Source organism: Rutidosis leptorrhynchoides, chromosome 5, assembly GCF_046630445.1.
Source record: "Rutidosis leptorrhynchoides isolate AG116_Rl617_1_P2 chromosome 5, CSIRO_AGI_Rlap_v1, whole genome shotgun sequence".
Taxonomy (NCBI): domain Eukaryota; kingdom Viridiplantae; phylum Streptophyta; class Magnoliopsida; order Asterales; family Asteraceae; genus Rutidosis; species Rutidosis leptorrhynchoides.
The window spans coordinates 34,828,939-34,846,942 of NC_092337.1; positions in this window are offsets into that span (position 1 = coordinate 34,828,939).

An 18,004-nucleotide genomic window follows, 5' to 3' on the forward strand; every position below is an offset into this window, starting at 1 on the left:
CAAAAAGCTCAATGATGATTGGCTTCCTTATGGAACCATTGTTCGATCTACTAAAGAGATTGACAACTTGACTATTCATGAGCTTGTTGGAGTTCTTATGCATTACCAACCTGAAGTGTCTAAACTTCAAGAAGGAAGGAAAGAGTCTTCTCCGGGCGATCCACTTGCCCTAATTGCCAAAAATAAGAGTAAATCGTTGACGTCTTCCAAAAGCTTGTCCAAGAAAGTGCTTGTAGAAGAATCAACTGATTCAGAAGATTTGAATCTTTCTGATGTTGATGATTCTCACCTTGAATTAGTCAAGATGGCAGCCATGTTCACAAAAGCCTTGAACAAACACAAGTTTAAAGGCAAATCAAGCAATCAACGCAAAAACTCGTCATCTTCCTCGTACTACAAGAAAGCTGATCAATCTAAACAACAACGTGCTGATGATTCCAAGAAGGAAGATTCAATTTGTTTCAATTGTGGAAAAGCTGGTCATTACTCTCGTGAGTGCAAGATGCCTAAGAAGAAGGACGCAACTTACTACAAGAAGAAAATGTTGATGGCTAAGATTGTGGAAACTGGGGGAGAGCTAAAACCGGTTGATGATACTTGGTTTAACTGGACTGACAATTCAGATTCAGAGGTGGAACATGCAAATGTTTGCAAGGTGACAAAGCTCATCAAAGCTAAGGAAGCAATGGAGAACTCTGACTCAACATCCGATGATGATGAGGTATAATCAACTGAAATCTCACCTGATTTTATAAAAATACAAAATGACTTGATGAAGAATCTGGTCTCATTGTCAAAAGAAGTCAAAGGCTTAAAATCTGAAAACAAGGTTTTAAAAGATAAAATCAAAATGAATGAGACCAGACCTTCCTCATCCAAATTACAAACGGATGTGCAACAATTGACTCTCCAACTCAACTCTACGGAAACTGAGTTGGAAGATCTAAAAAAGACAATTCATCCAATTAAAGTTGAAAGAACTGATTATCGTTTAAAATCGGAACGACTTGCAGAAAAAGTTCAATTTTTAGAAAAAGATCTTTCTGATTTGAAAAACCAACATGAACCCACACTTTCAAAACTAAACAAGAAAATCGTTCAATTGGAAAACACCATAATTGAAAAGAACACTGAAATTTCTTTATTGTCAAAAGAATCTTTTCAAATGAAAGCTCAACTTGCTCGATATGAGGAAAAACTCTATCGAACAGAGCAATCGAAAGCTATCATGGATATGGAACTTTCAAAACAAACGATTTTCATGAATAGACCAAAAACGATTCATGGTGAAAAGTGGGGTTTGGGTTACGAAGATCCGAAAATTTTGGAAGATGCTTCCAAAAAGATTCCAGGATTATATCATTCTGATTATTTTCAAGCCGGTTTACCATCGCATTTTGTACATGCTTCTGATGCTGATTTTGATGATATTATTGTAAATCGTAAATCTAGGAAATACCATCAAATTAGCTTAATGTATGAAAAAATCAATGCTAAGATAGGTAAATCGAATCCTGATTTCTTGAAAAATCTTGTTGAAACTGAAAAAAACATGCAACGTGAAGATTATGTGCCTAAGCGTAGACTGGTTTATATCCCAACACTCATGCTAGAGAAATACATTTTAATGCTTGAGAATGAAGTGTTTAACAAACCTAGTTCTAGCATTACTGCAATAGATGAGGTGTTTGATGAACCAATTTTTGATGTGAAACCAATTCTACCAACTTTACCTGCATGTCCAGATGATGTTTTCCGTGAAGACCTAGCACATGAACTAATTGTCTTCTTTGAGACAGATTCTCTAGGTCAAAATTCTTTAGATGAAAAAGTAGAACCTCAGGATGAACCGAACATTGAACCTTTGATAGATTTTGAAAGTCAACTTGATCCTTTGCATGATTATTACTTGCATTTGCCTGCTGTACGTAATTTGAATCGTATAGTAGCTCAACTTGAACAGGAGAATATTGACTTGCAACTTAAGTGCCAATCATTAGAACAAATGCTTGCTTTGTGTGATAAATTGCCTTCACTGCCTAAGAAAGAATGTACTTATGCTTTTAAGGAGGGTGAAGTGATAGTTTCTGCTGAAGAATTATGTCTTGAGATTAAAAGCTTAAAACAAAAGATAATTCAAATGAAACAGGCTAACACACTTAAGCAAACGTCTAATGTTGCAACCAATGTGCTTGAATGTACTGGTGGGATTACTAAGAAGGGGAAGGGAACAACAACATCTAAGGATGTAAAACCCATTACTATTCTTAAAAATCCTCTACGTTCTCAATTTGGCAATCATGGTTCGAAAGTTGTTTCTACAACTCAGTATATTGTTAAAAAGGTTCATTCTCCAAATGGTTCTGTGTTAACTGAAAAGATTCCTATGATTCCTATGACAAAAACTTCAAAAGCGAGTCTTTTAAAGAAATCAGTTAAGTCCACAACACACACAAGTTCTAAACCTGATTTAAGTGAGTATGATGCAAAAGAACGTACAATCAAATTGGAAATTTTGCAAAATCAGTCATCTCATGTGTCAACTGAAAAGTTTGGACGTCTAACTAACAAAGGTGTTTCTCGTGTCACAGGTCATAATCCAAACTTGAATTACAAATCTGTATGAGTTCCTAAGTCCACGACTAAGAAAGTAGCAACCAAACCAAAGCAATCTGCTAGTCGGCCTAGGAAATCATCTCATGTTTTTCAATTTTCGTCTGTGAACAAAACATCTACTTGGAATAAATTGTGTGTTAAGACTTCTGATAACGATGTAAAGATTGATATTGCGTATGATGCTTCATGTAATGTGGTTTTAAGTGATGCTTTATTGTCTAAACTGCATGATGCTTTACGTGATTATTTCATCATTGATCCAAAGTTTGTTGTTAATCAAAAGTTTATTGCTGGTACTAACCGAAAAGGACCCAAGAAACTTTGGGTACCTAAACTCTAGGGAATTTACATTTACAGGGTTTCGATGTCTGTGTTTGGTATATCAATTCCGGTTGTTCTCGACACATGACGGGCGATAAATCCTTGCTTGTCAACTTCATTGACAAATTTCTAGGAACGGTTACATTCGAAAATGATGAGATTGCAGCAATAACGGGTTACGGAGATTTTGTGCAAAATGGCATAACAATCAAACGGGTTTCATATGTTGAGGGTTTGGGGTGCAGTTTATTTAGTGTGAGCCAATTCTGCGATGGAGATCTCAAAGTTTTGTTTGAACGTCGACAATGCTCGGTGCAATCCACCGAAGGGAATGATCTTCTTGTTGGTAAACGTTGTGCTTCACTATATACTATATACCTCAATGATGCACCATCACATGCAACCATGTGTTTGGCCACTCGTTCTACCAAAGAAAATTCATGGTTATGGCATCATCGGATGTCACACCTGAATTACAAGGGTATCAATCGATTAGTCTCTAAAGATTTAGTTGATGGTATTCCAACCTTTCAATATGATAAGCATCATGTGTGTCCATCATGTGCGATGGGTAAGCTGAAACGGACTAATCATCCGCTTAAGCAAAACCCCAGTACTTCATCGTCTTTGCAATTATTGCATATGGACTTATGTGGACCCATGCGTATTTCTAGCCTCGGTGGCAAGAAACATGTGCTTGTCATTGTTGATGACTATTCCCGGTTTACATGGATTTTTCTTTTGCGAACTAAGTCAGAAACCCCCGCCATTATCATTGAATTCATTAAAAAGATTCAACGCTCTTTTAACAAACATGTTAAGAGCATCAGAACTGATAATGGGACGGAATTTAAGAATGACCCGCTTGATAGTTATTTGAAATACCAAGGCATTGAACATCAGTTCTCTGCTGCTCGGACCCCCCAACAAAATGGAGTAGTCGAACAACATAATCGTACGTTGTGCGAAGCAGCACGAACGATGCTTGCATACTCCAAATTACCTCCAAAAATGTGGGGGGAGGCCATTTCAACTCATGCTATACCCAAAATTGTTGTATTGTAAACAAACATTTTGATAAAACTCCATATGAGTTATTATATGGTAGACGCCCGAATGTCAAATATTTCCGTGTTTTTGGTTGTATATGCTATGTGCTTAACGATTTTGACAGCCCCGGAAATTTTGATCCTCATGGCGATCAGGCCATATTTCTTGGTTATTCCTCGAACAAAGTTGCTTATCGTGTTTATCATAAGTGGACAAAGATGATTAAAGAGAGCATTAACGTCAAGTTCGATGAATTTTCAGGAATGGCTTTCGAACAACTCCGTTCAAAACCCGATCCTAACCTGGCTACTACTTCTTTCGCGCAAAACTCAATTTTCTCGAAGAAGGGTGTTCCTACGGTTACATCAGAGGAACTGGATATCTTGTTTGATAGTCTTTATACTCCTCAACGGGATTCAAATGTTCAAGCCGTACCGGTTACACCATCACAGTCAACTACTGTGGAGACTCTTCAAAGTCTTTTTGATGAAGATTCAACACCAACTAATTCACCTGTTGCTTCTTCATCCTCCCTCCAACCTCCTGTTATTGATAATCTTGAACAAGATCAAGATTCATCATTTGATACAACTCCAGCTGTTTCTCCAGATACTCTATTGAATCCATTAGATACTGTTACATCAGATCAAGCAGATCAAGGCTCAACGTCAACAACGGTTGATGTTCTGATGGATACAATTGATGTACAATCTCTTCCACATACCCGATGGACTAAAAGTCATCCAATAGATCTTATTATTGGTGACGCATCTGCTCCAGTTTCAACTCGAAGGGCTACTCAGAATATGTGTCTATTCACAGCCTTTCTTAGTAAGATTGAACCAACAACGGTTGCTCAAGCTTTACTAGATCCATACTGGGTAGTTGCAATGCAAGAAGAGATCAATCAATTTGAACGATTGAAAGTATGGCGATTAGTTCCAAGACCAACGGGTCAACGACCAATAGGGGTTAAGTGGATTTTCAAGAACAAGAAGGATTCTGATGGAATTGTGGTTCGAAATAAGGCACGTCTTGTGGCCAAAGGATATCGACAACAAGAGGGCATTGATTATGACGAAACGTTTGCTCCGGTTGCTAGGATTGAGGCAATTCGTCTTTTCCTTGCATTTGCTTCTCATATGAAGTTCACGGTGTTTCAAATGGATGTCAAAACTGATTTTCTGAATGGTTATCTTCAAGAGGAAGTCTATGTTGATCAACCAGAAGGCTTTGTCGATCCCATTCATCCAAACCACGTTTACTACTTGGAGAAAGCTTTATACGGTCTGAAGCAAGCACCGCGTGCATGGTACGAGATCTTAACAAAGTATTTGCTGGACAATGGCTTCTCTCGTAGAACGATTGATACAATGTTATTCATCCGTAAAAACCACGGTCACATTCTCTTGGTTCAAATTTACGTTGATGATATTATTTTTGGTTCCACGTCCCCGGCCTTATGCAAAGAATTTGGTGACCTTATGGCCAGCAAATTCGAAATGAGCATGCTTGACCAGTTAACTTTCTTCTTGGGGTTACAAGTAAAACAATTACCAAATGGGATTTTTATCAGTCAAACAAAGTATATCAATGATATGCTAAAACGTTTTAAAATGACTGCTTTAAAACCAATGACAACCCAATGAAGACTTTACTGCATGCTGATACTAATGGGGAACCCTTTGATATTACGCTTTATCGAAGCATGGTTGGTTCTTTAATGTATCTGACTGCGAGTCGACCAGACATTACACTTGCCGTAACTGTCTGTGCCCGCTTTCAGTCCAACCCTAAGAAATCTCACTCCAAAGCGGTTGTTAGGATTTTTCAATACCTTAAAGGTACACCTAACCTTGGGATCTGGTATCCTCATGGATCCGATTTCAATCTCACTGCTTATACTGATGCGGATCATGGTGGTTGCCATGTTGATAGAAAGAGCACATCTGGATCAATTCAGATGTTGGGGAATAGACTAGTTGGTTGGTCATCCAAAAAGCAGAACTGTGTGTCTTTATCAACAGCTGAGTCTGAGTACATTGCTGCTGCTCACTGTTGTTCACAAGTTTTGTGGATGCAAACTCAACTCTTGGACTATGGCTTTAAGATTTCTAAGACCCCGATCTATTGTGATTCACAAAGTGCTATTGCAATAACAAGCAACCCGGTTCAGCATTCTAAAACTAAACACATAGATATTCGTTATCATTTCATTAAGGACCATGTAGAGAAAGGGGATATAGAGTTATAGTTTGTGCCTACTAAAGTGCAATTAGCTGACATGTTCACTAAACCTTTAGATGAACTTAGGCTAAATTTCTTGATCAAAGAGATTGGCATGGTAGAATATAGTGCTTGATATTCCTTAGATCTGTTGGAACTTATGTTTTGGGATCTTGTGTTTAGGGGGAGTAGATACTTTCTAGGGGGAGCCACTAAGTTTCAGTGCTTTAGATAATTTTTCTTTAAGGGACTGCCTTTAGATTAATGATAACTTCCTAGATATATTTGTTCAATGGTTACGCAAGGGGGAGGTAACTCATTGAGATCCTATTTCAAGGGGGAGTTAATTCATTTTCTTGGGAATATAATCAAAATGCTGATTTACTTTCTTGTATATCACATTTTGAGGGGAAGAAAATGGGAGAAAATGAGAAAATAATTCAAAAATATTGTTTTTCAAAAGTGAATTCAAAATTTCTTTGTTTTTATCTGAAATAATTCACTATGGCTTGTATACATCTCAGTATGCAACCCGTGTCAACAATTGGTATCACTGAAGATTTGTATTTTGTATAAAATTCAAAGTTCTTTTAAGTACAAATCTTATTTTGAAAAATTCATAAAAATTGGAAAAGATAAAATTCAAAAATATTTAAATTTTACTGAATAAATGCTATTTTTAGCATTTTACCGAATCTGACAACCAACAGTACAGAATCGGTAAGTTCAAAGTTTTCAGAAATTGTCTCAGAATTGTTTTTCATGAAAAGATTGAAATGGATTTCAAGAGGAAAAATCAATTTGTCAAAATTTGGAGTTAAATTGTTAATGTTTTGAAAAATTGGACTGTATTCGGTATTTTAGGCCCATTCTGTAAAGCCCATTCGGTATTTTACTTTCGGTATCTATAAAAGGAGAGTCAAAGTCAAACATTACTCTCTTACTGTTATTAATCACCTACCGAGTCTGTTGATTATACCGAATCTGCCTAATTCTACCGAGTCCGTCATTCTGTTTCTTCAAATTCTTGTTAATTGTTCATTTTAATCAATGTTTAAGATATATAATTGTAGATCTGAGATAATTAAGTTTTTATCAACCAGAAAAGATCAAAATAACTGGATTATGACCTTTAATTTTTGAAATCTTGTTGATTATACCGAGTCTGAGTCGATTTCAATTAATCTTTGATTAAACTCAATTGATTTGGAAAATCAACATGAAATCTTGTCTAATCTGAGTTAAATTGACTGATCTATTATTTGACCGAGTCTGATTACATGTTTAATTGCTTATTTGATGAATTTTGTATCTACCGAATGTGTTCTTATCCTGATACCGAGTTTGTTCATACAATTAACATGTTAATATACTTGTAATTGAATGGTTAATTGATCATGGTTGTGATATTACTTGATATATGATAGAATATTCATGTTTGAGTGACTTTCTGTTAATTGTTGAAGATACCGAATCTGGTTTTCTTTCTTGATACCGAGTCTGAAATTTGGTACCTTGAAATTTTCTGATTTTTATCTTCAAACACTTAACATGTTTATTCTATATCTTTCTGATATGAAAACTCAAGCTTATTTGGTTACAGAATCTAAAGTTTTCATAACTACCGAATCTGCTTGAAATGTGTTTAAAAATTGACTAAGTGTTGTTCTGAGTCCTTGTGTTATATAATTGACTTTGCATGATGATTTTGTACTAAGATGAATATCATATGAATGTCATGGTTGTCAATTATTTGTTCATATTTGAGAATAAAAGACTTTTATATTCTTGAAAAATCATAAAAATCTTAAAATTTAAAAATATAAAAAGGATTTCAAAGACAAATAAGAATAGAGATATATGCTTTTTGTTAAATATCTTGTGGTCTTCTATTTCTTATTTATACAGCTAAATGGCGAACAATCACTTCATCAACTCTGAAACCAGCATACCCTGTAACTACTGGATAACAATTCTAGAGAGGCACACACTGTGGCCTGCTCTCAATACTACTGCCAGTGTAGCTGTAACATATCTGGAGTTACTTAATAGAACAATTAGGTTTGTGGAAGCTACACAACCTACTACTGAAAATCCAGAGGGAACACAAGCTCGTTTTGAATTTCAACTAAGAGGAGTTCAAGGGAGGAGGAGTTTCACTAAAGCTGATTTCAGGAGGGTCTTCAGACTTCCTCTTGTACAGAATGCTCCTGCTTTTCCTGCTACTCAGCAAATGATGACTTCTGTCTTTGATCTTGGTTATGTTAGAGCTACCAACGTTCCACCAGCTAAGTTTCAGAAGAAATATATACACTCAAGGTGGTATGTGATCTTCTCAATCATCAACAGATGCTTGCTGATGACAAGGAGTGGATCTGATAGCTTGACTGTGCCAATGCTGAAAGTATTCTACTCTTTCATAAGAGTAGAGGCTCCTGACTATGCTAAGCTTTTATGGGATCTGGTTCAAGCTCAAGTTGATAAGCCAAGGGGTTCATACATCCCTTGCGAAAGGTTTTTCTGTATCTTTATCCATGATGCTATAAATGCTTGCAGAAATGCAAATATATTTGTACCAGGTACACATGAATTACAGATGAAAAGGTTTAGAGAGCTGAAGATGAACACCCCTATGGTGTCTGATAATCAATTCACTGCGCCAATTCCAAATTGGCTAGTGAGGCTAGCTGAACCCCAAGACGCTCGTATGCGTTCTTATTTTCAGGCTGTAGGAATACCTCTTCCGAACCCGGTACAACAAGAACAAGTTGAACCTGCCGTGGTTCCAGCCCCAGAGGTTGTAAAGGAACCTGTAGTTTAACCACCCGGGCCAGCTAATCCTCCACTTAGGGTGAACCTCAAACGATCTAGGGTAGCACACCAAGCTCAACCCGTGAGGATCAGGGAACCTAGTCCAACTAGGATTGAACCAACCCTTTCCACAACACCCGAAGTAAGCAGTGACACTTCAGCAACAACATCTGAATCATCTCCTGAACATTCTCTTAAGAGAACTCGATACATGCCTGATGAGATGATTCAGACTCCGCCAACCCAACGAGTAACTAGATCTAGGACTTCGACACCCATTGTCCGCCAAAAAGTTACTCCAACCATTGGTGATACGTATCAAGACCAAGAGCCAATTAGGTCACCCTCACCTATCTCCGTATCACATCCAAGAATAACAGTAAGCCCTACGCTAAATGAAGCGCAAGCTTCGGTACGCAAGAGATCTAAACGCACGGATGGTAAAAAGACCACTAAGCCCATCCAATCTAAACAGGACTTAATAATAAATCCTACAAAGTAAGGTGCTTCAGCATCTAAGGAAGTAAAGTCTTCCTCTGCAGTAAAGTCTGCGTTGACTCAATCGATTGAGGAAACTCAATCATTGAAGTCCAGAACGGCCGAAGGGGAGCCGAAAAATCTTGAAAAGGCACCCTGCGTATCGGCTGGAAATCCTCCTGTACCTCAACGTACAACAGGGTCTCGAGGTCCAGCTTATCTTGATGAGGAAGATCTGCCGCATCCCATGGAAACGAGTCAACATGACAATCCTTTGGGATATTTATCAGACTTCCAGCAGACTGTTCCCTTGGTTCATGAAAGTGATCCATTGGTTCAAACCACTTCTCTTCTGGATTCTGAATCTCAGGGTCTGGAGGAAGAGTCTTTAACTGAAAGAGATGTGCCACCTCATGGTATATCAATGATTTTAGGAGTCGGGGATAGCAATATCTCTGCGAGAACTAAACCGACGGGTAGTCCTGATACTTTGTCAGAGTCCCATGAGACCAAAGTCATGGAGGCGGATGCTTCGAAAGAAACTTCGCCGGTGACAACTCCGGTTGTTACCCAACCTCCATCAGAATGGGATATCACGAATCTGACTAGTAGTATGTATAGCCCTACATATAAGAATAATACCGCACAATCATCCTTACCTGCCCTCACGGCAACTCAAACACTTCCACCAACATCGCCTTCAACAGTTGCTGCTGATGCTGCTTTTGTTCATGGTTACACTGTTGTTTCACCAACTAGGTCACCTTCTCGAAGTTCAAATAGATATGGATTACAGTATCTCTCTGACAATGAGGTGGAGGAGCTCTATCTTGCTGAGTTTGCTAAACGAACTGATCTTGATGAAGTTCGCGAAACTATGATGATTTATCTTGAGCAAGCAAGGATAGTGTATCCTTTATCTCCATGCAAGTCACCTGGACCAATTCACATGCCTGATCATGATGATTTCGATCCCGACAATCTTCATGAGGGGGAGAATAGACAGGGTGGTTATTGGTCCAGTGTTTTTCAAAGATCAACTTATGAAGCTGGTACATCCAGTCAACAGAAGGAAAAAGATGTTGTTGATATATCTGATTCCAGTGATGAAATTGAAGAAATTCAGTGTGAAAGTTTTCTAGATGAATCGGAAAGTCAGAGAGAGGGTGATTCAGGAATGTTAATGACTATGGATTTAGCTGATCAATCAGAGAAAAAGTTAACTCAAGAGGACAATCAAAACTTTGACAACATTGAAGATATTTTGAAGGGGTCATCAAGTGTCGCCAATGAATTCAATGATCATCAATTTGTTAATTTGACATCTCCAAATGACGAATTTGGAATACACTTCGAAAAGGAGATTTTCTCTAATGGCAAAGAAGATACCACGACTCCTCCCGATTTGAATGTTCCTTTTCAAATTGCAGAGATTGTTCTTGAACGTGATGCTAATTACCAACTGAGTGAGGATGAAGAGAAAGATATTCTTCGTTCACCATTCATTGAACAACAAGCATATAGAATTTATGGTGATTCTGATCTCGTCCTTTCTGCATCAATGAGTGTTCTGGGTGCATGGAAATTTCATAAGAAACCAGAATATCTCAAAGCTTATCTGAGTGTTCGTGATAAATTCAAATTGAAGAATGAAGAGAAACTTCAAATTCAGCGGAGTTCAGAGATTAAAAGCATAAATAAGATTTTGATGATTAATAAGGATGGAGTGAAGATGCCATTGTTTCAAGTTACAAGAATGGATGATGAGGATTACCAATTCTCAGAAGCGGATTTTGATAAACTGAAGATGGATGACATTATTTTCATTTACAACTATCTGATTAACTTGAATGAATCTGCAACAATTTATCATGCTAATGCAATGAAGGCAGTCTACAGGTTTATTCTTGATTCGATGAGATGGATGTCAGTTCATGATTTTCAGTTGGGATTGGAATCTGGACACAAAAAGCTCGGAATCAAACCACCAAATCAAGTGATTGAAGAGCTAAGATACATGTCCTTACTTGAAGTGAGCGACTGTCCATATGGATTTGTATTTATCAATTCTCACTATACAAAGATCTTCATCAGAGTCTCAGATTTCAGAAGATACTCAGACGGAACGTTGATGTATGCTTTCAAGTACATGAGATGGAGATTGATCAATAACTGCTATTCAACTGAAGATATTGAGATTGTCAAATACATTCTCACAAGATTAAAAAGTTGTCTCAAAACAAGAGTGAACATACGAAGATATGAGAATCTCAAGGGATTCAAATCCAAAGTTCACTTCAGAGGAACAAAGTTCCTTTAGATTACAAAATAGGATTATGTTGAAAAGTTCACATTTAACACTAAGGGGGAGATTGTTAGGACCCCGAAGTTGTATAGTGTTAATGTGAAATAAGCTTAATTGAAGGTTCCTTAGAAGAGGGCTATATAAGGAACCTAAGTAGTCCTAATTAGATAGCCATTGCATTGTAATTGAGTTCTAGAATCTGTGGAATGTAATTGTACCGATTCTCTCTAATACCGAGTCTCATGCTTACATACCGAATCTCTCTTTATCTTATCATTTCTCTTAATCTCAACATGATCTGACCTATCAATATAACAACCTATTTCTGATTTCATTATTTCCACACAAAATCAAGCAATCCACCTTTAAAACCATGAACACATCTGAGATTTACAAAATAAAACAAAAAGCATATGGATGTATTCGTATGGATATAATACAGAAAAAAGCATATGGATATAAAATAGAAAAGCATATGGATATATACAACAAAAAGCATATGGATGTGTATACCTATAGATATATAGAGCAAAAAAAATTCCGCAAATATTCTATTCAATACCCTCACGTGTAACGACCCGGATTTTTCCGATCGTTTTACACTTATAAGATTAATATTTACATAAATTAAACCTTACCAACATGATAAGAAATCTAAATTGTTGAGACTTATGTTTTTGAAAAGAGTTTTACACAACGTTTGACCGTCCAATTTGACCGATGATATTACGAACTATATAACATACGATAATTATACGTTTGTGTATATATATATATTTTTATATATTTAACATGATCTAAGAATGTTTTAACATCTCATTGTGTACTAATAACAATGAGTTATAAGTATATTTTGAGACTACTAACTTAAGTTTTCAAAACGATAACTATATGTGACGTTCTTCGACTTAAATACTTAAAACTTATAATGCTTATACATGTATCATATAGATATGTATTTTATCACTTTTAAAGGATTTATATACATAAAACAATATAAGTATATTTACAAAAGATAGCTATATTTGAATCCTCGTTCCGTTTTCTCAAGATTTTTATACGTATATCTAGGGTATATGTACCCGTATCATACCCAGCTTCTATACGTATTTACTATTGGTATATACACATCACAATCACTTTATTAGCAGCCATGAGTCAGACAATTTTGGATCTTAGCATGCATGATTAATCAATTTGGCATATTACAAGACTTTTGCACAATATTACAAATTTATACATCTTTTCACCACCATTTATACTCCATTCCATTTTCATTTTTACTACACATTTTCTCTAACCAAAAACACACTCTTAGGAACCTTAAGTGTTCTTCACAATCTCAGAAAATAACCATGAAGATCTAGCTTCAAAAACAAGCCTTAATCATCATAATAAATTCCTTACAAGAAAACTTCAATAATCCTTCCAAAAATACAAGTTTACTTCCAACCTTTCAATCCAACTCCACCACTCTTTTGATTCTAGGATTTTTCTCATATTTTATAGTAACTTTGTCCAAGTAACTTGAGGTAGTAACCTTGTTCATAACCTTATTCGATTCATATTTATATAGCTATCTTATTTTGTGTTGTAAAATTTTAACAACAAGAACATAGTTTGAATGATTTCAAACTTGTTTGCAAACTAAATAGATCCTTCTAACTTAACTTTTAAAACACTTCAAGACCTATAATATATCATAATAATATGCTAACTTAACAAGATATAACTTGGTTTTACAAAGAACATCTTAAAAACTGAATCTACGTCGTCGGAGTGCAACCGGGGGCTGTTTTGGGTTGGATAATTAAAAACCATCTTAAGCTTTGAATTGGAAGTTCATGTTCTGGAAAAATGATATTTCTTATGAATATGTTAACACATAAAAATTTCATGGTTTAACTCAAAGTGTAAGTATTTTTAGAAAAATGATCATTAAATGTTGTTTTTATGATGGAAAATGATCACTTTCATAAGTTTCACCAAAGTTTGACCTATAACTTGTGATTTCGAATACAACCTAAGGTATTTTCAGTTCATATTCTTAAAATTTGACTCGATCCAAGGAAGTGGCAAGTTGAACCAACAAAAACGGAGTTGTAATGAAGAAACTACGACTAAAACAAGATCGGGTATCCGAAGCTAGTTTAGCTACGAAAATATTTGGAGAAAAATTAAATTAATCATATATTTCTAATTAATATGATATTTCATATATATTTACTTATGATTTGATTTTATATATTTCAGGACCACCCGTAAACAACACGAGAAGATTAATCATAAGACCTCATGATTGTACGCAACACGTCATTTGACAACACGGTACTTTATGTACGCAACACGTCACTTGAAAACATGGTACCATGGGTCGAGATTAATTTTGATCAATACGAATACGATGGGGTCTTTATTTATTTTATTTAAGCAACTAATTGTGGACCACTAACATCGGACTGCTAACTACGGACTAAGAAAATATTAAAAGTATTAAAAGTATATATATATATATATATATATATATATATATATATATATATATATATATATATATATATATATATATATATATATATATATATATATATATATATATAACGATTACTTGAAAAGAAAATATGTTGATATATTATATATATGGTTAGGTTTGTGATATCAATCGGAGACCAAGTCGTGTTTATTACCTTCAAGGCAAAACGTGAGTATATAGTCCCACTTTTAAACTTTAAATATTTCGGGATGAGAATACATGCATTTTATGATTTACGTTATGGACACAAGTGATTAAAAATATATATTCTACGTTGATTTGTACCACTGGCATACTTCCCTGTAACTTGGTAACTACTATTTACATGAGGTATTGTAAACGCGAATCCTGTTGATAGATCTATCGGGCATGACAACCCCAACCGGACTGGACGAACAGTATTCAACAGTTGCATAGTACTTCGTTTCGGTAACTACACTTGGTACGGTGTAGTAAGATTTCATAATAAAGGGAATATGCGACGTTGATTAAATGTTAAGTATGGTTATCAAGTGCTCAACAACTTAGAATATTTTTATTAAAACGTTTATATATGAAATCTTGTGGTCTATATTTATAACGCTGCCGGCATTAAACCTATATCTCACCAACTTTATGTTGACATTTTAAGCATGTTTATTCTCAGGTGATAACTAAAAGCTTCCGCTGCAACATGTTGAATTTAAGCAAGATCTTGAGTATGCATATTTGTGTCAAAAATAAAACTGCATATCGGTGGATTTGTAATGTAAAATATGTTGGAGGTCGTATTGTTATTATCACATGTAAAGTTTGTAAGTCTAAGATTATCGCTAAACGATAATCATTATTAAGTTGTTTAAACCTTGTATTTGTAATAAAAGCTATGGTTTGTATTGTAAAAACGAATGCAGTTTTTGAAAAATGTCGCATATAGAGGTCAATACCTCGTGATGAAATCATATGTTATTGTATTCGTCCTTATGATTAAGGTCGGGTTATGACATGTGGTATCAGAGCGTTGGTCTTAGAGAACCAGAAAATTTGCATTAGTGTGTCTTATCGAGTTTGTTAGGATGCATTAGTGAGTCTGGACTTTGACCGTGTTTGATTTCGAAAACTATTGCTTATCCTTGTTGGTTAAAAAAATTAATATGTAAATATTATGTGGTACTAACGTGCTAGTTGTTATGTGATAGATGTCTGGCTTAGAACTTGTTATCACATTCAGCGACTCCGAACCAGAATCTTCAGATGGTGTTCCAGTCATTAACCTGTCCGATTATAAAAACGATACCTTTGGGGAAGACTCAAAATTTTCGGATGAATCAATTGAAGAGGAACCGGAAAGTGATCCTGAGGAGGAAGAAATACAGGAAATTACGAAAGACAAGTTCGAACGAGGAAAGAAACGAAAGGCTACTAAAATGGAAAATCCAAATCCCGAGTCTAGAGAGGATGTTGTGGCACCAACTCCACCAGATACTTCCACACCTATTCTCGCTATTCCTATTAGTTCTATCCCGACATCCAGTTCTTCGGTTCCTCAGCCAAAACGCAGGGAGACAACCAGGATAACCTTTAAGCGATTTCTTTGAACACAAACGCTTTGGGTTAAATGATGCGCTGTTGTTTTAAACCATGGGATCATATAACGTTTTGTATAATATTACTAGTGTGGTTTGCTTAATGTTTGATGTAAGATAAGCATATGTAAAATAGTGAAGTGTGAAATGCAATAATTTTCCATGGTTGAGTATTATTTGGGTGATAGTAATTGATTTCTGTACTAAGCTATTAAGTATGAACTTTAACGGGTAGGTACTACCCTAGGTATAATTATAAAACGCTAATAAGAAGAAAAGGCTTTTATAATAATAACTGGTTCATATTATTAATAAGCTACGATGTACTATAAATATATACTACATCTATAATATTCCATGTGAATAATTATTTTTTTCTATTTTTATTGAAGATTATGGCGCGATTGAACCGAATGACGGAACAAGAAATCGAGGAACTCATCAATCAGCGAGTGGACGACAGAATGTTATGGGTCGAGGCTGCGAGAGGTGCTGCAGTTAACCCAAATCCTCGTGTGGGATGTACTTACAAAACTTTTCAAGGTTGCAAGCCCTCATCATTCAGTGGAACAGAAGGACTAGTCGGTTTAACCCGGTGGATCGAAAAGATTGAGTCTGTGTTTAAAATCAGTGGTTGTATTGAGAAGGACATGACCAAGTATGCATCGTGCACCTTACAAGATAGTGCACTCACATGGTGAAAAAACTATGTGAAGGCCGTAAGAGGAGATGTAGCTTATGATACTCCCTGGGAAGAATTCAAAAAATGCTAATCAACGAGTATTGTCAAGGAACGAGGTTAGGAAGTTGGAAGCTGAATTACGAAGCCTGAAAGTTGTTGGTACTGAACTCACCAACTACAATCAGCGATTCATGGAATTAGCTTTGCTATGTCCTGAATTGGTACTAACCGAAGAACGGAAGATAGAACTGTACAAAGATGGTTTGCCTAAAAATGTCAAAGCAAATGTTATAGCATCGAAACCCAAGACTATTCACGAAGCCATCACCATGGCGAACGAGTTGATGGACCAGATTATTCTGGATAAGAACACCGATGTCAAGACATCGGGAAACAAAAGAAAGTGGGAAGGTAATCATCAACAATCCAACAAGAAACAAAAAACCACGCAAGGTGCGGGTAGCGGTTCGAACTCAGGTTACAAAGGACGAAATCCTTTATGTAACAGATGCCACAAACATCACTCTGGTTATTGTAATGTGGTGTGCGAAAATTGTAATCGAAGGGGTCATCTTGCTGAAGATTGTCGGATTCCTGTTACAAATACAAATGGCACCAAGACTCCTGCCACTAATGCAAATAGAACTGCCTTGGCCACTGTTACCTGTTATGGGTGTGGGAAACAGGGTCATTATAAGAGCCAGTGTCCGAATCCTGAGAAGAATAATGGATCTGCACGTGGAAGAGCATTTGTTATTAATGCTAGAGAGGCGTGTGAAGACCCGGAGCTTGTTACGGGTACGTTTACCATTAATAACTTATCCGCATCTATTATATTTGATACTGGTGCCGATAGAAGTTACGTGAGTAGAGACTTTTACGCTAAATTGAATTGTTCATCATTACCTCTAGATGCTAAGTACATGATTGAGTTAGCTAATGGTAAACTAATTAAAGCCGATAAAATTTGCCGTGATTGTAAAATAAATTTAGCCGGAGAAATATTTAAGATTGATTTGATACCCGTAGAATTAGGAAGTTTTGATGTAATAGTCGGCATGGACTGGATGTCCAAAATAGGAGCTGAAGTTGTGTGTGCCAAGAAGGCAATTCGCATTCCTCGTAAGGATAAAACGCCAGTAATGATTTATGGAGAGAAGGGTAACTCAAAGCTAAAACTCATTAGTTGTTTGAAAGCTCAAAAGTGCTTGAAGAAAGGGTGTTATGCTATCTTAGCACATGTTAATAAAGTCGAAATGAAGGAAAAAGTGAAGAGCATCAATGGCGTGCCTGTGGCAAGAGATTTTCCTGAAGTCTTTCCGGAAGAGTTGCCGGGATTACCTCCATTTAGATCTGTAGAATTTCAAATAGATCTAGTACCAGGAGCTGCACCAGTAGCTCGTGCTCCATATAGACTT